This window comes from Balaenoptera borealis (assembly GCF_965194805.1).
Source record: "Balaenoptera borealis genome assembly, chromosome: 11".
Lineage (NCBI taxonomy): Eukaryota > Metazoa > Chordata > Mammalia > Artiodactyla > Balaenopteridae > Balaenoptera > Balaenoptera borealis.
Window position 1 is genome coordinate 86,714,297 of NC_138868.1, and position 22,506 is coordinate 86,736,802.

The following is a 22,506-nucleotide window of genomic DNA, read 5'->3' on the forward strand; positions in this document are numbered from 1 at the left end:
TCCCTAACTCTTTCTCCTTTTTATTGTAGTAAAATGAACATAACACAAAATTCAGCATTTTGATCATTTTACAACTCACTGTACCATTCAGTGGAATTTAGTACTGTCACAATGTTGTGCAACTATCACCACTGCCTAGTTGCAAAACATTTTCATTACCCCAAAAGGAAACCTACACCCATTTTAAGCAGTCATTCCTTATTTCCCTCTCTTCCAAACCCCTGGCAACCACTAATGTATAATATTTTCCGTGTGTATGGATTTGCCACTGCTGGACATTTCGTAGAAATGGAACCATACAACATGTGGCCTTTCGTGTCTGACTTCTTTCACTTAGTTGCATCCATGGTGTAGCATGTATCAGTAATCCATTCACTTTTATGGCTGAATTCCCTGATCCTGTTTTCTTCATACTGTTTGAATACAAACTTAAAAAGATGTTGAGAGTGAAGCTCTGTTTTAATGGCACATCTACTAGGCCAATTCTTTAAAGAAGGTGAAAATGGAGATATTGTTGTGAAATGATAGTCGTTGAGAAGCCTCAGCCAATTTGATAATGGAAAGTTTGGAAAATGTTGCAAAAATTATCTGCTTTATATTAAAAGGCTTTTAAACCAGGATTCAGGAGGTTGTCTTTTTCTTGCAGGTAACATAAATGAGTCAGAAGAAACTAACTGCCCTTTAAAACAGATTTTGAAAGGATTCTATTTATTCTTAATAGACGAATGGGAGTACAGGTTGTTCATATCCAATACGGACTCCCTGTCCAAACACTGTTTATCATTCTAGCCACCCCTATCGAATTATATTTCTTGAGAGTAATGCAGCTTAGTTCCTACATATTACTTTTTAAAATTCATCTATCAAATCCATTAATACAGTATAAACAAGAGAAGTTCATGTTTCAGTGCAGTTCAAATATCAGGTATAAAGAACCCCCCAGTAAGAAAAAGAATCCTATATCTCTTGCCAGAATGTGGTCAGCTCTGGGGTGCTTTGCTAGCTGAAAAACACTTTTATTGTTCAGAGGATAGAGCTTGTTTAAGAGGGATGAGAGCCAAAACATTTTAAGTACTTGTATGTGTTTAGAACAGTGCTAGGCTATCTCATACACTGTATCAGTCAAGGCTCACCATTTTACATATCTGAAAAGCGAAGTTAAAAGTGTTGTAGTAGGGCTTCCCTGGTGGCGCAGTGGTTAGGAATCTGCCTGCCAATGCAGGGGACATGGGTTCGTGCCCCGGTCCGGGAAGATCCCACATGCCGCGGAGCGGCTAGACCCATGAGCCACAACTACTGAGCCTGCGCGTCTGTAGCCTGTGCTCCGCAACGGGAGAGGCCGCGACAGTGAGAGGCCTGCGCACCGCGATGAAGAGTGGCCCCTGCTCACCGCAACTGGAGAAAGCCCTTGCACAGAAACTAAGACCCAACACATACAAAAATAAATAAATAAATAAATTTAAAAGTGTTGTAGTAACTTACTAAAAGGCACAGAACCAGTAAATTCGAGCAAGAATTCAATCCCAAAACTGTCACACTGAAGTTTGAGCTAATACTTGAGATTAATAAAAATAGCACTAAATTAAAAGTTCAGAGATATGTTTTATTTCATACTCTTTCACTAACGCTCTTTGGAGATCAATCATTTCATTTATATGGGCCTTAGTTTTCACAACTATAATAGTTGGAAGCTTGACTAGATGATCTCTACGTAGTCTTCCAGTTCTAAAATGTTCCACTAATTTGGATTCCTACAATAATTGCCTTTGCAATATATGCATGCTGCCACCAAGTAGCAGAAGAGAGTACTAGTTCCTTTTTTATCCCTAGTGGGGAGTGCATTTTGACATCAGACTTACCCGTCAATAGTACAGCCTGTTAATATAACTATAAAAGAACAAAATAATCTGGTATTATTTCCTGTAAAGCAGAAGCTTTACATTGTGTCTATGAATCGTATCAGAATCACCTGTAGGTTTTTAAACATAGAGGAAATGCAGAACCCATTGAATGAGAATCTTCAGAGATGGGACTTGGGCATCTGGATTTTTGGTCTCTCATCATTTGTGTATTTTATTTTATTTTATTTTATTTTTTGCCTATGTACAATATTTGTCACATCCTCTTGAATCTTTAACAATTTCTTGTTGTTTTAAAATTTTAGAATGTTCCATAATCTTCACGTAAGTTTCATAAGGTGTTGTCTGTTATGATTATTCAATCTTGTGCTTCTCCTGGTTAAAACTTCTTATCTTCTTTCTTTCTTTTTTTTTTTTTTTTTTTCTTTTTTTGGGCCCTGCCTCATGGCTTGCATCATCTTAGTTCCTGACCGGGGATTGAATCCCAGGCCCCAAGCAGTGAAAGCACCGAGTCCTAACCACTGGACCACCAGGGAATTCCCAAGACTTCTTTTATAAATGACTTTTTTCCCCATTCTAATTCTTTCCTGGGATCACTTTCATGTTTGAACATTAAACCAACCTTGCATTACTAGAATACAGCCAATTTGATTGTGATATATTACTGCTTTACATACCATGGATACAGTTTGTGCTTTTGTTTACACATTTTGCATTCATGTTCAAAGGAGAAACTGGCCTGTGATTCTATTCTTGTAATATTCTTTTTAGTTTTCATCTGAAGCTTATGTTGGGATTATAAAAATTTGGAGCAATATATTCTTTTCTGTTTCCTGGAAGATTTTTATGTAAGATTACCACTATTTCTTCCCTAAATATTTGGAAGAACTTACTTGGAGAGCCATTTATCCCTGGAAATCATTTTCTGTAAAGGTACTTAAGTACACAAACAACTTTCTGAGTAGATATAGATTTTTTAGATATTTTTTCTTTCTTGGGTTAGTCTTGTTAGGTTGCATTTTTAAAGAATGTGTAATTTTGGATGAATTTGCAAATTTATAAATATAAAATTATCATAATTTTAACAGCTTTATTGGGATGTAATTTACATACCATAATTTCAACCCTTTAATGTATACAATTCAGTGATTCTTAGTGTAACCACTAAAAGACGTGTGTAAGCATCACAACAATCCAATTGTAGATTTTTGTCCCCCCACAAAAAAACCCATTACACATTAACAAAGTTTTTTCATTCTCCTCAACCCTCTCAGGGGTTCCCTCCTAGGCAACCACTAATCTCCTTTCTGTCTCTACAGATTTGCTCTTCTGGGCATTTCATATAAATGGGACCATACAATATGTGATCTTTTGTGAGTGGCTGCTTTTACTTTACATAATGCTTCCATGGTTCATCCATGTTGTAACACGGATCAATATTTCATTCCTTTTTATAGCTGAATGCTATTCTATTGTATGGATATTCCACATTTTGTTTATTCATTTGTCAGATTGACATTTGAATTTTTTCCACCTTTTGTTTTCAGAAATATGCTTCTGTGAACATTCACATACAAGGTTTTGTGTAGACAGAAGTTTTTATTTCTCTTAGGTATATATTTAGTAGTGAAACTGCTGGGTCATAGGGTAACTCTATATGTAACACTTGGAGGAACTGTCAAGCTGTTTTGTAAAATGGCTGCACCATTTGATATTCCCACCAGCAATGTATGTGGGTTTCAATCTCTTGTCTTATAGCCTAGCATGTCATCTATGCTGGAAAACATTTCACGTGTAGTTGAGAAGTATGCATATTTTACTGTTTGGTTTAGTGTTCTGTAGACATTTATTAGGCCTTGATAATTCATAGTGTTGTCCAATTCTTCTATATCCTTATTGATCTTCTGCCTAATTGTTCTATCCATATTGACCGTGGAGTACTGAAGCCTCTACCTAATGTTGTGGAATGATCTATTTCTTCCTTCAATTCTTCATGTATTTTGGTATTTTCTTCTTCATGTATTTTGGTTTTATCTTATTCAGGGCACATATGTTAATAATTTTTGTATCTTCCCTTTTTTTATCATAAAATGTCTCTTTTCATATCTAGTAATTTTTTGTTTGTTTTAGAGTCTAGTTTTTCTGGTATTAGTATAGCCACTTCAGCATTCTTATGGTTGCTATTTGCATGATGTATATTTTTTCATCCTTTTACTTTGTTCACATTAGACCTTTGAATCCAAGGAGTGTCTCCTGTAGAAAACATGTTTTTAAACGCAGTTTGACAATATATGCCTTTTGATTGTATTGTTTAATTCACTACATTTAGTTTTTATTATTGATAAGGTAGAATTTATTTATGTCTAACATTTTACCTTTGGTTTTCTACATGCCTCATGTTTTTGTTTTTTGTTATTTTTGTTGTACCTCCATTTTCCTTTTATATTAAGTGGATATTTTCTATTGTAACATTTAATTCCTTTAATGATTTTTAACCACTTTTTTGAGTAATGGCTGCACTAGGGCTTATGTAATACATCTTCACAGAATCTCTTCAGATTTATAGTAGCTTCATTCCAGTGAGAACCAGAAACTGTACTTTTAGAGAGCTGTATTCCTTTCCCTCTTTTTTGTTTTTATTACATTTATATATGTTACATACTAAACAACATATTATTATAATTATTACTTCACACAACCTTATCTTTTAAAGGAGCTTAGAGAAGAAAGTAGAGCAAATAAATATTTATAGAGTTTGCTGGGTTAATCTATTTATTTACCATTTCTGGCTCTCTTCCTTTCTTCCTGCAGATTCAGGTTATGATCTGCTGTCATTTTTATTCTAATACAGCTTTGTTCTCACTGCTTTCTTTGTGCCATATCATCAAATGTATGATATTTCTTTATGTTATATACAGAACAATCAAAATATAGTCATATTGTTTACGCACTTACTTTTAAATTAGTTAAGAGAAGAAAGGATAAGAAATTTGAAATTACATTATCTTTTATAATTCCCTACACAACTGCTCTAGTCAGCATTCTTTGTTTTGTTTTTATGGCTTGAGTTACTGCCAGCTATCATTTGAAGAACTTCCACTAGTATTGCTGGTGAAGCCCGTCTGCTAACAATGAATTCACTCAGTTTCTGTTTCTGTTTCTGTTTCTGTTTCTGTGTTAAGGTAGAGTCTTGATGATAAGTTGTGGAGTGTTAGGAAAAACTAAAATGCAATGTACTATATGATGTATGTTTTACTGAAATGGCTTTGTCAAATTATAATGATTTATGATAGAAATCACCTAAAGCTAGCATCACAATTCTCCAGGAATGTTCTGTAGAATGCTGCTGTTAATGATGAATATGTGAATCCCAAAGCTTTCATTTGTATTGACCTTATCATCATTAATTCTTCTCCCAACAATGCCATAACTAGAGTTGAGTTCTAAAGTGTACCTTCCTCTTTTCCCATAGAAATTGTCCCACAATTTCAAAAAGTTCTCAAAGGTGAAAAAGTGCACACAACGTTTATCACGTTTGCAAATGCCAGTGAAAATGCTAAGGTAACACTGTGCAAAATGCAATATTCTTCTGTGAGAACACCCAATTTTAAACAAATACACGTATTCTAAATACAACTTAGATCTGTGACATGTTTTGGCCAATGAAGTGTGAGCAGACATGATGGCCTTAAATGATTTGCAGAGGTCTTAAGTGGGCTTGTGTGGTTGGGCTCACCTCTTACGTTTCAGTGAACTTCGTGAGAAGACAGGGCCTGGGAGCTGAGGCCTCACAGTTGGGCTCCACAGTAAGATGTGTGGCACAGACCTCAAACTGACCCAAAACATGGAGCAATACCAGCCATCTAGAGGTCGAAAAGAGAGCCACTGCAGCTAGCCCATAGGTCCAAGAAAAATAAATTCTTATTTATGTAACTGAGTTTGGGGGAGATTTGTTCCAAAGCATTATCACAGCAAGAGCTGACTAATACAACATCCTCCAAATCACTGTTATGTACATGGCTGCCACCATGCCTACATGTAAGGCAACTGCGTACTCAAACTTTGAGAATTCTTGAATTCTTGGTGCCTCCCCAACACAATGTACATGGCTAAAGTTTCCCCAAATAACTTCACTAATGTACCACAAAGATCTCCCTAAACTTTCATTAAATGTAATGCAAAGTTCTTTCTATTCATTTTCTGTTTCTACGTAGTTAAAATGCTTTGTATCAATCTAAAAGGATGGAAAATTGGAACAAAGCATCTTTGTGGATAGCTGTTTTTTTTTTGAGCATGTCCCATTTTTTTTTTTTTAATTTTAGCAATTTCATGTATCTTTATTTATTTATTTTATTTATTTATGGCTGTGTTGGGTCTTCGTTTCTGTGCGAGGGCTTTCTCCAGTTGCGGCAAGTGGGGGCCACTCCTCATCACGGTGCGCAGGCCTCTCACTATTGCGGCCTCTCTCGTTGCGGAGCACAGGCTCCAGACGCGCAGGCTCAGTAATTGTGGCACACGGGCCCAGTTGCTCCGCGGCATGTGGGATCCTCCCAGGCCAGGACTCGAACCCGTGTCCCCTGCATTGGCAGGCAGATTCTCAACCACTGCGCCACCAGGGAAGCCCAGCTGTTTTTCACAAAGGAAAATTACAAACAAAACAGGCATTTCACTGAGTGTAGAGCACTAATGCCCCTAGTGCCTCTAAATGCCAAGTGAACAAAGGCACTTAATAAATATTGAATACTGCTCTCTCCACTTGAGAGGGAGAGCAAGCTATTCGAAAGTGGTGGAGGGATGCTCTTAGCAGCTATTTGCAACATTCTGTGAGCCTGGATACTGTGTAGCTACAAAGAAACCTTTCGTCTAAGGAAACTAACTAAAGAAACTTGACAGTGGAAAAAGAGAGAAAGAATGAGAGAATACCTTTCTCATGGTGACTCATTCACTTATTCGTTCATTTACCAAATATTTACTATGTGTATAATACTGTGCTGAGAACTGCCCAGAACACAGAGATGTACCCCCGTTCTCAGGGAGGTTAGATACCAGTGAGGGAGATAAGATGCAGATGCCTTATGGCAGTTCCACATATGTCTTGTTAAACTATTTCCAAGTTCAGGGGAGAGAAGAGATCCAGAAATTGCTTGGATTCTCAGAGAAGGAGGTGTAAAATAGATTGACTAGAAAAAAAAATTAATGTCATAGGTAGATATGAAAGGGAGCAAGGATGCAGAGACAATTAGACCCAGTTATTTCTTAAAAAGTCTAGAAAGTGAAATTAAAGCCCAATTATGGAGGGTCTTGAATGTGAGTCTTAAGAGTTTGGCTGTATTGTGTTGACAATGGGTGCCATGGTCGGTTTGGAAGAGGGCAATGGCATAACCCAAGAACCTTGGGAGGTGTAATAGAGGTTGTAGGGAGGAAGATAGGAAGACACGCTATTATCCGAAGCAATCATCGTAATCCAGGTGTAAAATAATAAATGGTAGAACCGGAGTAATGGCAACACAGATGGAAGGGAGGAGTATGAAAGACACTAGAAAGAAAAACTGTCAGGGCTTGGTCCTTGATTGGATACATTCATTTCTCCATTTAACAAAGGTTATCAGTAACTGTGCTACTTGCTGGGAATCAAGAGTAAGCAAAACAGTCATGATCTCTTCCTCACGGACCATATGGTAAACACCTATCTAAAACTGGATGTGAAATGGGATGAAGGCTATAAGCGAGAGGTACCTGGTGTTATGTGAGCTACAGTAGGGGGATGTGATGAGTTGAGTAGGTAAGGGGATACTTTCTTGACCAAGTGACACATGAGAAGAGATGAGAAGGATGAGGAGGCATCAATCAGTTGCAAATTAAACAGAAGGACATTTCATGCAGAGGGGCAGCATGGGCAATGTGCCGTTATAAGTATGCAGGCCTGAAAGGAGGCCACTGTGGGCTGGATGATTGAGAATGAAAGGAAGGAGGTGCAAGACGAGGCTGCAGAGATCATACTCCATCCTGCCCAGGGGATGCCCTGCCCTACAGACTAGCGCACCCAGAGTGCCAGTGCACAACAAGATGAGAAGCTTGCTCTAGAATGCAAGTCAACACACTGTTCCTTTCATCAAGAAAGTCTTGCCTGTTAAACTAAACAGTATATCTAGTGGACATATGATTTACCTTCTGAAGCAAGCTCCTTATCTTACAGAACAGCAACAGTTCTCCACCGGAAGCCAGCCTGTGACTCCACACTTTAGACCACTGTGAGGAGGTTTGTCTTTATCCTAAGAGCAATGGAAAGTCACAGAAGGATCTGAAGAGGAGATGGTGGTGTCTGCGTCATGAAACATGGATTGGAAGGCAGCCAGAGTTAGCAGAAAGAAGACGAGGAAGTTTGTGTCTGAAACCTTACTTTCTTGGTGAAATAAGAGGTATGCTCTTCAGGTGAGAGAGCAAGGACACACAACAGAGTCTAGTGGGACATGAAAAGAGTGGAGAAAGAGTCATTGGTAACAGCCATAAGTAAGGGAGTAGAAAAAAGAAATGCGGACCACATGTCAGTTAAAATAAGACAGCCTATGTTGTTGACATAGCTCTGTGACTGGATCTAACAAAACACATTGCTCTGAAAGCAGGTCCAGAGAAGATGAATGTTAGAGATGAGCAGAATGCATCTGCAGTGAGGTTCCATGGGAAGGTAAAATGGCTTGGCAGTCTGGGTATAATGTTGTCGTGATGGACCAGCAGTCAACTACAGGGAATCAGGGGTAAAATGATAAACTGTATTTTAGTCAAACTTACACTCACCAGAGCCCGGAAGGAGGAGAGCCCGTGTCTTGTACTGCCCAGTAGCCATGTCACTCCCAGGTCAGGTACCTGCAGGGAAGCCCAGGCATCTTGTCTTGGGCCAGGCATGCACCTGGCTTGTCAGAGAGTCCCAGAGGTGCTGTGGGGAGGCAGCTTTTGCTCACCATATTCAGGGAAGCTAGAAAACACCAGATGCTGAAAGGAGAACCAAAGTCACTATTAAGCCATAATTAAATGTAAGGAGGGAAGAGATGATCAGGCAAGCCTTGATTGCCAGACAGAAAATAGGTAAGCTTGAGGAAAACACATTTTAAGTTAATCTGTTACATGATTAATTAATATGATAAAGCTTCCCTGAGCTTCATCTGTGGGCAGTAGCTACAAGGTGCTAGTAATGACTTATATGGAGAATAGACAAGAAAGTTCCAGGAGTCATAAATCAGCACTTCCTCTGTACCAACATTGTGCTAGGCATAGGGAATATAAGGATGAATGAGACACGGTCCCTGCCTTCAAAGGGCTTAGAGTCTATGGAAGGAAAACTGTCTAAAAAGATGCTTATCGCTGGAGACATAATTATTATGATACAGGGATGTCAGGGAGCAGAGTAGTGAGGCACTAAACAAGCAGAGGAGGAGAGATGAGGGTTAGGGAAAGAAGGCCTCCCAGGGAAGCTGGCCCCCAACCTGAGGCTGGAAAACAAGCGGATGTCAGCTCACTGAAGAGCAAGCAGAAGAAGAGGGTCTTAAGTAAAGAAGCAGCATCTGTAAAGGCCAGGGCAGGAATGATAGAACATCAGAAACTACAAGCTGGTCCACATGCCTAAAGAAGACATTCAGGAAGGAATGTAGCCAGAAGTAAGACAAAAGAGGTAGTCCAATCGTGAAGGAGTTTATATGCCAAGCTAAGGAACACAGATCTGATGCTGAGGACAACGAGAAATATACAGCTTTCCAGGAGGCAGTTTGATGTATGGAGAGAGTTATCTTTGTTAGAAGACATCACCCTGGAGGGGGAAGTTAAGCCTGAACAGGAAATAAGATCACCCAGAGAAACTGTGAAATGTCCAAAGGGGTGGACGCTGAGGATGGAAACCTAAAGAACACCTACACTGAAACTGGGTAAGCAAGAGACACCCAAGAGTGAGACTGAGAAGAAGGAAGTGGAGAGGGATAAAAAAATCAAGTGGCTTGATGGAAAATGCAGAAGAGGGAGCTTCAATTAGACAGGAGACTACTACATTAAGTGATGCTGGAGACTAAAAAAAATGGATGTAGCAACACAGAAATCATACTGACAAGGATTCCCACTCTCACCACTTACATTCAACATAGTTTTGGAAGTCCCAGCTGCAGCAATCAGAGAAGAAAAAGAAATAAAAGGAATCCAAATTGCAAAGGAAGAAGTAAAACTGTCCCTATTTGCAGATGCCATGATACTACACAAAGAAAATCCCAGAGTCACCAGAAAACTACTAGAGCTCAACAATGAATTTGGTAAAGTTGCAGGATACAAAATTAACACTCAGAATTCTGTGGAACTTCTTTTTTTTTTTTTTTTTAATTTATTTATTATTTATTTTTGGCTGTGTTGGGTCCTCGTTTCTGCACGAGGGCTTTCTCTAGTTGCGGCAAGCGGGGGCCACTCTTCATCGTGATGCGCGGGCCTCTCACTATCACGGCCTCTCTTGTTGCGGAGCACAGGCTCCAGACGCGCAGGCTCAGCAGTTGTGGCTCACGGACCTAGTTGCTCCGCGGCATGTGGGATCCTCCCAGACCAGGGCTCGAACACGTGTCCCCTGCACTGGCAGGCAGACTTTCAACCACTGCGCCACCAGGGAAGCCCTGTGGAACTTCTATACACTAACAATGAACTATCAGAAAGAGAAATTAAGGAAACAATCCCACTTATCATTGCATGAAAAAGAATAAAATACCTAGGAAAAAACCTACCTAAGGAGGCAAAAGACCTGAACTCCAAAAACTATAAGACACTCATAAAAGAAACTGAAGGCAACACAAACAGATGGAAAGATATTCCATATTCTTGGATTGGAAGAATCAATACTGTTAACATGACCGTACCACCCAAGGCAATCTATAGATTCAATGCAATCCTTATCAAAATGTCAATGGCACTTTTCACAGAACTAGAACAAAAAAATTTTTGAATTTGTATAGAAGCACCAAAGATGCCGAATAGATAAAGCAATCTTGAGAAAGAAGAACACAGCTGGAGGAACCATGCTGCCTGACTCCAGACTCTACTACAAAGCTACAGTTATCAAAACAGTAGGGTCCTGGCACAAAAACAGACATATAGATCAATGGAACAGAATAGAAAGCCCAGAAATAAACCCACGCACTTATAGCAATATACAACAAAGAGGGCAAGATTATGCAATGAAGAAAAGACAGTCTCTTCAATAAGTGGTGCTGGGAAAACTGGACAGCTACATGTAAAAGAATGAAGTTAGGACATTCTCTAACACCATATACAAAAATAAACTCAAAATGGATTAAAGAGCTAAATGTAAGACTGGATACTATAAAACTCCTAGAAGATAACATAGGCAGAACACTCTTTGACATAAATCACAGCAATATCTTTTTGGATCCATCTCCTCAAGTAAAGGAAATAAAAGCAAAAATAAACAAATGGGACCTAATGAAACTTAAAAGCTTTTGCAAGCAAAGGAAAGGATCAAAATGAAAAGACAATCTACTGAATGGGAGAAAATATTTGCAATGGATAGGACAAATAAGGGATTAATAGCCAACATATAGAAACAGCTCATAAAACTCAACATCAAAAAAAGTACCAACCTGATTAAAACATGGGCAGAAGAACTGAATCGACATTTTTCCAAAGAGGAAATGCAGATGGCCAACAGGCACATGAAAAGATGCTCGACACTGCTAATCATCAAGGAAATGCAAATCAAAACTACGCTGAGGTATCACCTCACTCCTGTTGGAATGGCTATCATCAAGAAGAGCACAAACAACAAATGTGGGCAAGGATGTAGAGAAAAGGGAACCCTGGTATAGTTGGTAGGAATGTAAATTGGTGCAGCCACTGTGGAAAACAGTATGGAGGGTTCTCAAAAAACTAAAAATAGAACTACCATATGACCCTGCAACTCCACTCCTGGGTATATATCCGAAAAAAACAAAAACACTAATTTGAAAAGATACATGCACCCCAATGTTTGCAGCAGCAGTATTTACAATTGCCAAGATATGGAAGCAACCTAAGTGTTATCAAGAGATGAATGGATAAAGAAGATGTGGTACATATAACCAATGGCATACTATGCAGCCATAAAAAAGAATGAAATTTTGCCATTTGCAGCAAAGTAGATGGACGTGGAGGGCATTATGCTAAGTGAAATAAGCCAAACAAAACAAATACTGTAGGATATCACCTATATATGGAATCTAAAAAATACAAACAACTACTGAATATAATAAAAAAGAAGGAGACTCACAGATATAGAGAACAAACTAATGGTTGCCAGTGCAGAGGGGGAGGAGGGGGCAATACAGGGGTGGGGAGGTGAGAGATATAAACTACTGGGTGTACGATAGGCTCAAGGATGTATTGTAGAACACAGGGAATATAGCCAAAATTGTGCAATAACTGTAAATGTAAAGTAACCTTTAAAAATTATATAAAATTTTTTTCAAACAGAAATCATACTGAAAATTGGAAACAAGTTAAATGTTCATCAACAGGAAAATACACATATAAATTATTGTATTTCCCTACATGGGAATCTTACATAGTGAGGAAAGTACATGAACTACACAGATCTTTATGTGTCAGCATGATGAACCGAGCAAAGATAACACTAAATAAAGCAATTAACAAGAGAAAACGTAGTAGAATACTATATGCTGTTTAAGAATACTTAAAAACGTAGCCTAAATAGAAAGACATCCATGGCAGTGATGGAGACCAAGTTCAGAAGAGTGGTTACCCAGGGTCAGCTGGGGAGTGGCTGTGTTTGGGGAAGTGGTTACAGCAGGCTCTTCAACAGGAATGGTAATGGTTCTCTTCACACGCTGGCTGGAGGATGGAGGAGTGTCTGCGATGTTATAATGTGAGCACGCTGCATGTAAAAGCCATTGCTGACCACATCTAGGGGATCTGATGCGCGGGAGCTGGTAGTGGGTGGAGGCATCCAGAATGTGGTGGTAGAAGAGGAACGTTGTACACGTAACGCCTAAGGCCTGACCAGAGGACGACCACTGTTCTAGAAACTGGACACAAATCCAACTTCTACAGCCAATGTTAAAAGACAAACTGAGGCATATTTAAAATTTTAAGACTTTATGTGAGCAAAAATAGACTCAATTCAGGCACCACCAAACCGGAAGTGGTGAGGAGCACTCCAGCCACAGGAGCTGCAGAGATTTTTATTTTAAAAGGGCAGAAGCAAAGTAAGGAAATGACTGATTTGCTATAGCTTTAAAGCCTAATTGGTGGTTTGTGACTGGTCGTCCTCAGCGGTGTTCGTCACCCTGAGGCGTTGACAGGCTTAGATTTTGATTGGTTTACGGAGGGGGCCGCATCACTAGAGCCACCGCAGGCTAACGGCCTCCTTGCAGGGTTAATTTACTAACACCAATGGTCTGAGTCCTTCCTCTTACTCAGTCACTTCACTTCCTACGCCTCAGTTTCTCTTCTGTAAAGTGGATATTCAGTAGTAAATTCTCTGTGGAGGTGTCAGTACAAAACAAAGTGATTATTAGTAACCACGATCATGTCCTGAATGCATGGAACACGTCACCATTTGCCAACCATCGTGTCAAGTCAGCAGAAACTACAGAAATAAAGAGCTCTCCACAGAAATTCACACACCCGTGCACCAGGTAACGGACCACAGGCAGACGTTCACTCAGCCTTTCATGGGTCCCTCACGGAGTGCACGCTCTCTCCTGGGCGGGGCGAGCACAAACATTTGTCGGGAGTTTAACTACTTTTAAAATGCGTTGATACAACCATGTCTCACTTTTGTTTGGATGAGTCAACAAACGCTTTTTCGAAACCCCAAATTCTCCACACCTCCTACCTTTCGCGCCGCCCTGGTCTCGGAGCTCCCGCCACTGTTCCTCAGGCCGGGTCCCCATGGCAGGTGGGGCTGCGTGTAACGCACGGCGAGCGCGGAGACGTCCTCGAGCCCCGCCCCCATGGGCCCGCCGGAAGGCTTAAACTACAGCCCCGCGGCGCGCAGGGTGTTGAGGCCGGCGCCAACAGCCGGTGATGCGGAGCGCGAGATTGCGGTATGGAGGGGCCGACCTAACTGGGGCCCGTGGCCCTATGTCTTTTGGCTACGACGGAGGTCCTGCGCACGCTGCGGGGCCGCATCCTCTGGGCGGTGGGCGCCCGAGGGGCCTTGAGGCGAGCCGGGGCCCCCAGGCGGGTGTGGGCATCGTGTCCGCAGCCAGCGTCCCCGAGGCCGCGCTCGGGCCATGATCACTCGGTGAAGCTGCGCCGGAACAGCGCGGCCGACTTCTCGCGCTCTGAGGACCTGTGTGCGCTGCAGGACTCGGTGCCTCTGCCCGTCATGCGCGCTTTCCTGCAGGAGGGCCTGCTGGACTTAACGCCGACCGCCTCCGCGGGGTGGACTGGACGCCATTCCTGAGCACCATCTGCGCCTGATCTGTATCCAGAGCTTCTTCCAGCCACGGCTTGGTGAGACAGGTTTGTAGTTCCTGCTTCCAGGGGCTCTCGTGTGGGCGCTGCGAAGCGGGGTTTTAGATGGTGCAAGGTGGAGGGTGGGCACTAGAACCGGTGCCCAGTGGCCGGGTGTGAGTGTACTAGACGGGGGGGTGCGGCCTAGGACTCCTGCCAGCTCGGTGACCCCGGCCGAGTGCTTTAAGGCTTCTAGGTCTCAGTGTTCTCATTTGGAGCACGGGCTTAACAGGACCCAGTCTCTGTGGCGGTTACAAGGATGCACTGTGTTCATGCTTATAGGCTCTACAATGTAGAACACTTAGCACAGTTTGGAGCATCGTTAATTTTTGCACAGATGTTACCTGGTCTGTTGAATGACTTTGTGTGGTACACACCAAGGCGATTAGGAAATGGATATATCCCTGCTTCATTTCCTTTCCATTAAAACAGGGCTCAGGAAAAAAAAAAAATCTTTTTTCAATATTCGTATCATGTAGTGGAAAGAGCACCGGTGTGAAGGCAGCTTAGGGTTTGAATTACAGGGCTTATGCTCTCTGTGGCCTGGGCAGGCTACTTTTGAACTGCAATCCCCACACTTGTAAAATGACATTAAAAACCACTCTTTCTGTGGGTTCTAACAATTAATTAAGCAGGTTATGTGTGTAAAGTATCCTGGCACTTGAATGAGTTATCAGAACCATGGGCTGCTGGAGACGATGCTTCTGCCCTAGGTAATCTCCCCTTCTACTGGGTGGCAGGTAAACACAAGCACAGTACTCAGTGCTCTGCAAGAAGTGAGTTCTGGTGCTACAGAGCACAGAATCTTTTTTTTTTAATTAAATTTTTATTTTATATTGGAGGATAGTTGATTTACAATATTGTGTTAGTTTCAGGTGTACAGCAAAGTGATTCAGTTATACATATATCCATTCTTTTTCAGATTCTTTTCCCATACAGGTTGTTATAGGATATGGAGTAGAGTTCCCTGTGCTATGCAGTAGGTCCTTGTTGATTACCTATTTTATATATAGTCGTGTGCATATATTAATCCCAAATTCCTAATTTATCCCTCCTGCCCAACTTTCCCCTTTGCAGAGCACAGAATCTTAAAAGGGAAAGTTCAGGGTAGGCTTCTTGGAGGAGGTGCCATCCTTTCTAAGGATAGTAGAACCTCCTGGGGTGGCAGGAGGGAGCAGTGTGTCAAAGTTTGAGAAGTATAAGAAAATATGGCAAAACTAATGTACAGGACTGGACCTCAGGGTTTGGGAAAGAAGTGAGAGTTGATACTGGAAACCTAGTGGGGCCCAACAGAAAGGGGCCTTATTTTTCCTGTCAGAAGTTCGGATGTTTATCCTGAAGGCTGTGGGAAACCCTAAAGAACAGTGAGATGGACTTCTGGATTAGAAGCTCACTCGGACCTCCATGTGGAAGGCAGTTGATTGGGTGCAGGGTGAATTGTAATCTAAGGGTCCCACTTAAGTTATAAAAGGTTGGACTGGATTTTGGAGATCAGAGACAGAATGGGTGGGGCCTGGTGACCAGTTAGAAAAGGGAGGGCAGCAAGCGTGGGTGACAGTTTACAGCTGCATCTTTTTGGGAGATATAGAGCACAGTAGGAAGGGATTGGGGGTGGGGAGAGGATCTTACTTCATCTTCAGTGCTTCCGAGGGGCCTGGTAGACGGGTCTGGGCCCAAGGTTCAGATCTGGGCTTTTTGGGAGGACAGGTGTTTGAAGGCATGGGAGAGACTTAGGTTACCCACAAGACGATACAAAGAATCATATGTCTGAGAGTTTTTTAAGTGAGTATATTTGAGGATGTTTATAAGCTGAGAGAAAGTAGCCAGCAGAGGAAGGGTGTGAAGATTTAGGAGAGGAAATGATTGTTCATTTGTTTTCAAAAAGCTGAATACCTATCGTGTGCCTGGCCCTTTTCTAGGATCTGGGGTTCACACCATGTGTTATCTCTTCTGCAAGGGCCATTCAACTCATCCCCTGGTGAAGAGAAGTCAGATTATTCTTTGCATCCCATTCAGGTGTAAGAACTGTTCTGTACCTCTGAGGGGACTTTACTTAACCAGAGTAATAAGTTAGAAATCAAAAGAAATGAGAGCTGGAAGGAACCTGAAAGGCCACGGTACTTAATTTTGCCTAATATTTGACATTGAATGTAAGAAAAGTTTATTGCAGAGCCCATTCTCTTCAGAGTTCCTTCACTGAACTTTCTTTGTGTTTTTCATCCAGTGGGTCTAGCTTGTAGATTTTGGCCTCCTCCTAAATTTGCTTCTACATCCATATTATATATTACAGTTTGCCCGGACTATGGCAGAAGCTCCTGGGTGGTTTTGCGGCCCCTGGGCTCATCAGTTCCTCTAAATTCATCTGCCTACTCGGGTTGAGTGATCTTCTAACATAAAAAGATACACTTAAAATAATGCTGCTAATGGCTTGCCCACACAGAGTTAGTGCATACTAGCCGCCCAGCGTGTGCTCTGCACAGAGGCGTGTAGTCTGAACTGTGCTCGGCCAAGCCTCGTGGGGCTCTTTGACCCTGAGGAAGGGGATCTTTTTGTGATCACTCCCTTTATCTAATCGGTCCTTCAGCAGCGGGGCACCTTTCTCTAATCAGCGGAGGCACCCTTACTCAGCCAGTGGTAGCCCCAGGCCTCATCACTTGTGGGATACAAGCCAGGCTCTCTCCCAGGCTTGCTTCGGCCAGCATCTCTATTTTCCTTTCTGTCTCTTCTCCCACTTGGCCCCCTGGCCTTTAGTCATCCCCACCTGCAGTATTTAAAGTGCCCAGCAGGTGTCGGGCTTGAGTGTCTGCACAGCTGCTCCCTGTGTAGGTAATGCACCTCCTACTCCAACTCTGCATACTCTCATCTTTTCTAGATTCTCCTTCAGGGTTATCATGAAGCCGTCACTTAGATATAACTTTTTGCCTCCATAGGAACCTCTGTGCACAAAGGTTATGGTTCTTTATCTCATGTGATTGAAATTTTGAGTTTATACATCTCCCTCCTTAATGAAGACTTTAAGGGCAGGAGTCGTTTCTAATCCTTAGCACAGAGCAGATGCTTTTTTTTTTTTTATTTAGATGCTTTTTAGTGATGATAAAATATATGGTTTAAATCACTCATTTTACAATAATTTTGGTTTAGGTTGTGACAGAAATAAAGTTTACAGAAGTCGTGTTCCTGCGATAAGAAATAAAGATGTGACCTTGCAGTTGTGTAAAGCTCTTAAAAGCTGTGTAAGTGTGTCGGGCGCGCTAAGGAACCTGGAGCTAAATGGGCTAGTTCTTAGAGAGAGCGACTTAACTATGTTAACAAAGGTAAGCCTTCATTGTGTCCTGCCAACGTTTGATAGTTGCTTTTGGAGCAGACTAAAGCAATAAAATTTTAAACTTGTTCTCCCCATTAAAGGGATTGAATAAATCGGCCACTTTGGTGCACCTGTGTCTTGCGAATTGTCCACTTGGAGATGGAGGTTTAGAAAGTGAGTTTCAGTCTTGGTTAAGTCTCTTCTCATCAGACTGGTCTCGTGATATCCTACACACCATGTTACTTCCTGTCTACCTTTTCTTGGTGTCGTTCATGCCTAGGTTGTCTCCTGTGCCTGCTCAAACCTTGGTCCATTCTCATTTGTACCGTGGAAGTTTGTCATGCTGGATACTGTCAGAACTAATTTTACTTAAGTTTGTGTTAAGCCACAAACCACACATTTTGTATATTTTCTGTTTTTTTGTGTTTGTCTATATTTTAATGTTTCTCTTCAAGAAATATTATGGGAAGGGAAATAGCAAGATGTAAAGAGCAAAAAAGTCATCATTCTCTTTAAATTGTTAGAACATGTATCTGCAATCATAATTATAACGCACTGTGGTATGTGTTAAAATAGGAAATATATGTCACGTCCCGTAAGAGCAGCAAACTCAGTGGTGTTAGTGGGAGTGTGTCATGGAAGTAATCACAAAGCAGGTGACTGTAAGTTGGGGTCCTGAAACATTAGTGTGTGTTCCCTGTGTCCAGTAGTGGTCTGGAGGGGTAAGGAAGCCTGCCTTTCAATTTGAGGGAGCAGAGGGTTTGAGGTCCTCTCTCTTCTATTGCTCTAGTATACTGCATAGCACCTAATAAAATACTGGGTTTATAGTTGACATTTAAATCGCTGATTGATCATCAAGATTGGGAAGTATCCTTGGAAATGAAAATAGGAAGAGTCTTAAGATTTTTAGGTTTTTCTTTTTTTTCCTATGTCTCAAAAGGTATGTAGTATTTTACTGAGAGGTTGGGAATAAAGTTTGCAGTATTCAGTGTATTCAGTTTTCGTATCGAAATAGAATTAAACTGCTGCTGTAAACTGGAATAACACTTTGTTACTGACAAGTTTTCGAATGCATCTGTTCGTCAATTACCTGTTTGGGAAGATTGTAGTTAATGATTTTAAGAATGTGGCTATAAACCTCCAATTGACTCAAGAAAAGCAAATAAGTCAAGACTGACAAATGTATAGGCTCTTCATCTTATTGTGTGTGTGGCTTTTTTTCTTTCTTTTAGTTATTTGTCAAGGCGTAAAGAACTCTACCACTCTTAAGACAGTAAACTTCACGGGGTGTAATCTGACATGGCAGGGAGCAGATCACATGGCCAAGATCTTAAAGGTGATTTTTTTATGTTTGAACTTTCATGAAAACACATGTGATTGAAGCACATTAATATATTGATACAGATGGCAGTTCATTTTTGTCTTTTGATACGTGTGAGTGCAGCTTTCGTTTTGTTGAAAGAATATGACCGGTTTTCAGTTTGGGATTCTGCCATTTAGTAAAGATAGTCCACTTAATTTTAGAAATAAGAGATTTAATATATAATAATATTTTAATGTATTTTTAGTTACTGAAAACATTGATTGTGATACTGTGAAAAAACTATGCCATTATAGTCTTCAAGACTTAAATGAATCAAGTGTTTACTAGCTGCTGTAGTTTATAAACTAATAAAAATCACTACATCTGCAATTAGTAAATACAGTTTTTAAAATAATGCCTTAACAACTTTACAGTGGTTATAATTACTGTATTTAGGCCTAAAGTTATTTACTAATTTGACATGAAGCCTTCTGAAGAGTTTGATGGTGCAGATCAAGGGTAGGTAAACTATGGCTGGTGGGCCAGATCCAGCCCGTCGCCTGGTAAAGAAAGTTTTTTTGGAACATAGTCGCACCCATTGTTTACATGATAGCTATGGCTACTTTCAGCCTACGCCAGTGGGGTTGAGTAGTTGCAACAGAAACTGTATAGCCCACAAAGCTGGAAGTGTTTAAATTTAGATTTTAAAAATTGAAAAATTCTTTGAGCCTATACAGTGCAAGTCCATTGACCCCTGGGGTTGAAAACAGTCAAGAACTTGGGTGCCTAAGCCAAATGGTCTAGGTTCAAATTCCCTTTCTCCCATTTCATAGCAAGTGACCATGGACAAATCACTTAACCTCTGTGCCTCATTATGAGGTTTAAATGAACTAATCTGTATAAATAGTGCCTGGCACATACTAAGCACTGTGTAAGTGATTGCTGTTATTTCTGCTTGGAGCTTTTATAAGTTATTGTTAATAGAAAAATGACACTAATGATTTTCATTTTAGAGTGTCAAAGGCACTTTGAGTCTTTTATTTTTTCAAGAATGTAATAAGACTTTTTTCATTTAAAGTCAGTGTTCCCTATTACCAAACTTTATTTTATGAATATCAAGAATTGAATGTCTTTAAGACAATACTTGTGGTTAAATGTCAAACCATTATTTTCCCAAGGCACATCCAACTGGCTGTGCATAGTCCAGGCCTCTAAAGTTTGTGTGCATACCCTAGGTAGCATGTGAGATCCATTTTGTAATACAGTTTTTAAAATAATGCCTTGTACTTCCCTGGCGGTCCAGCAGTGAAGACTCTGCGCTCCCAATGTAGGGGGCCCGGGTTCGATCCCTGCTCAAGGAACTAGATCCCACATGCATGCCGTAACTAAGATCCTGCATGCCACAACTAAAAGATCCGGCATGCCGCAACTAAAGATCCGGCACAGCCAAATAAATACATAAATATTTTAAAATAATAATAATAATAATAAAATAATGCCTTAGATTTAGGAAAAGAAAATATTAGAACCTATTTGCCTTTGTATCATTTTTAAAATATGTGTGGTTTATAATGTACATACAGTATATGTATAGAACTTCGTGTACATAATTTGTTAATAAATAAGATGCATATTAAAAAGTTTTCTTATGGGTTGCCCAGTCAGGTGTTTGGAAACGATTGGAGGACAGAATGATGACATTTAGAGCCTCAGCAATGATAGAATTTAGAACCAATTCCCTGACTTAGAAGATACGGAAAATAATTCATAGACTGTAATTGAGTTGTCCAACTTTACATAACTGTTCAGTAACAGGTCATCCAGTGGCTGGAATCTAATCACTGACGGAATAGAATCTGGGTCACTGGACTTGTAAACCAGAAGTGACTGTTTAATTTCTCAGATTGATTCCCCTGCCATATATGCTTGATATGTGTGTGTGTAAATCTCTGACATAATAAGCCATACTCGGTAGGCACACACTGTTTCCTTATTCAAGCATCGTAATTTCATCCCTTTAAATCTTTGAAGTATCAGACTACCAGAAGGCATGAAGAAACCTGGGCTGAGAGTCTTCGTTCCAGGAGACCTGATCTTGACTGTATGGCTGGTTTGAGGCGCATCACTCTGAACTGCAACACGCTCATTGGTGACCTGGGTACAAGTGCTTTTGCAGAATCTCTTAGTGAGGATTTGTGGCTTGGAGGTAAATTCTAAAATTGAAAATATGGAATTTTTAATATGCTATATGCTTAGCTTTTGGCATGATACTGTTGTGATAGGATTTTTTTTTAAAGCCTCATTTTTCTGATAGGTTTTATTTTGCTTGTAAACTTCCTCTACGAGTTGCATATATTCTTTATAGAAAATGCAGAGTTACAAGAGAACAATTACCTGTAATCTTAATACCCAGACATAATCACTGTTCATTTTGGTGTATATACTTTCAGTCTTTTTTTTTTTTTCTATGAATATATTCTGTACACTTAGGGATAACAAAAATAAAATTGTAGTATACTTGCTATTTCATAGTCCTGCTTTTTCCATTTAATTATATATCATGTAGTATTCCATCATACTGATGTCCCATAGTGTAATCAATTCTTTGCCATTAGATTTAGACAGTTTGTTTTTCCCTGTCAGAAACATTGTGAATATGTTGTGTATACACCTCTGTGTCCATCGGGATTACTTCTGTAGAATAAGGAACTAGAAGTGGAATGACCTGAGTGTGACATATTTTTAAGACTTTTGATACAGATTGCCAAATTACCATCCAGAAATGCTATGCCAATTTGTAGTCCACCCCAACAGTGGGTGTGAAATCTGCCTCTCACAAACACTGGCTTGTAGCACTTGTAAAAAACTGTAAAACTACAAAAATGAGTACCTCTCCATTTTCTATGCAAGTAGGATTACTCCAAATTTTATAACTTTTTTCAGTTAATTCAGTATGAGCATTTTAGCAAGTCAGTCAATTTGCATCTCCTGCATCACTTTTTGTGATTGTTCAGTATTCCATTATATGAATATGCCACAGTGCGCATAGCTTATCCATTCTTGTATATAAGCTTTGTCCAGTTTTTCAGTTACAAATAGTACTCCGATATATATCCTTACCTATATCTCTGACTATTTCTTTTGGTTAAATTCTTTGAAAGAGAGTTGTTGGATCAAAAGGGTATAGACATTTTAAAGGCTTTTCTTACAGAATCCTGGCTTAATCTCATAGGAGAATAACCACATTTTGTTTTATTTGTATTCATTTGATTTACTGGTGAGGTTTACTGGCTCTTTGTATTAATTTGGCTATTTGGCTAATAATACTCTGTGTCCATTCTTCTGTAGTGAGAGTTTGTAAGGGTTGTATCATATCCTGTCAGATCCGTATGTCTGACTTGCTATTTCTGTGTGTCATGGGGGTGTTGAAAGACTCCAGTTATTTTAATGTGATGGTCCACACAACACTTAAAAAAAAGACTCATGATAGTTTCCTTTCATGTAATGTTTTTTAATACCTGTGCTTTGGTGATGATCCCTTTGGT

General features: G+C 40.3%; 1 long non-coding RNA gene and 1 pseudogene across 2 annotated transcripts in view; one reads left to right on the top strand and one right to left on the bottom strand.

The window, feature by feature from the left end:
- Window positions 1–933: 933 nt before the first annotated feature.
- LOC309606202 lies at window positions 934–14,360 on the bottom strand. Its single transcript, XR_014231696.1, has 3 exons — window positions 13,732–14,360; window positions 8,655–8,849; window positions 934–6,485 (listed from the first exon to the last, which is right to left on the bottom strand). It is a non-coding gene; the product is annotated as an uncharacterized lncRNA (long non-coding RNA).
- A 2,039-nt stretch (window positions 14,361–16,399) lies between these two features.
- The window catches only part of LOC309606195 (centrosomal protein of 78 kDa-like), a 28,030-nt pseudogene continuing 21,923 nt past the window's right edge, over window positions 16,400–22,506 (top strand). Inside the window, exons 1-5 of the transcript XR_014249645.1 lie at window positions 16,400–16,471; window positions 17,496–17,668; window positions 17,760–17,832; window positions 18,891–18,994; window positions 20,993–21,167. The product of XR_014249645.1 is annotated as a centrosomal protein of 78 kDa-like (transcript). The remainder of the gene's footprint in view (window positions 16,472–17,495; window positions 17,669–17,759; window positions 17,833–18,890; window positions 18,995–20,992; window positions 21,168–22,506) is intronic.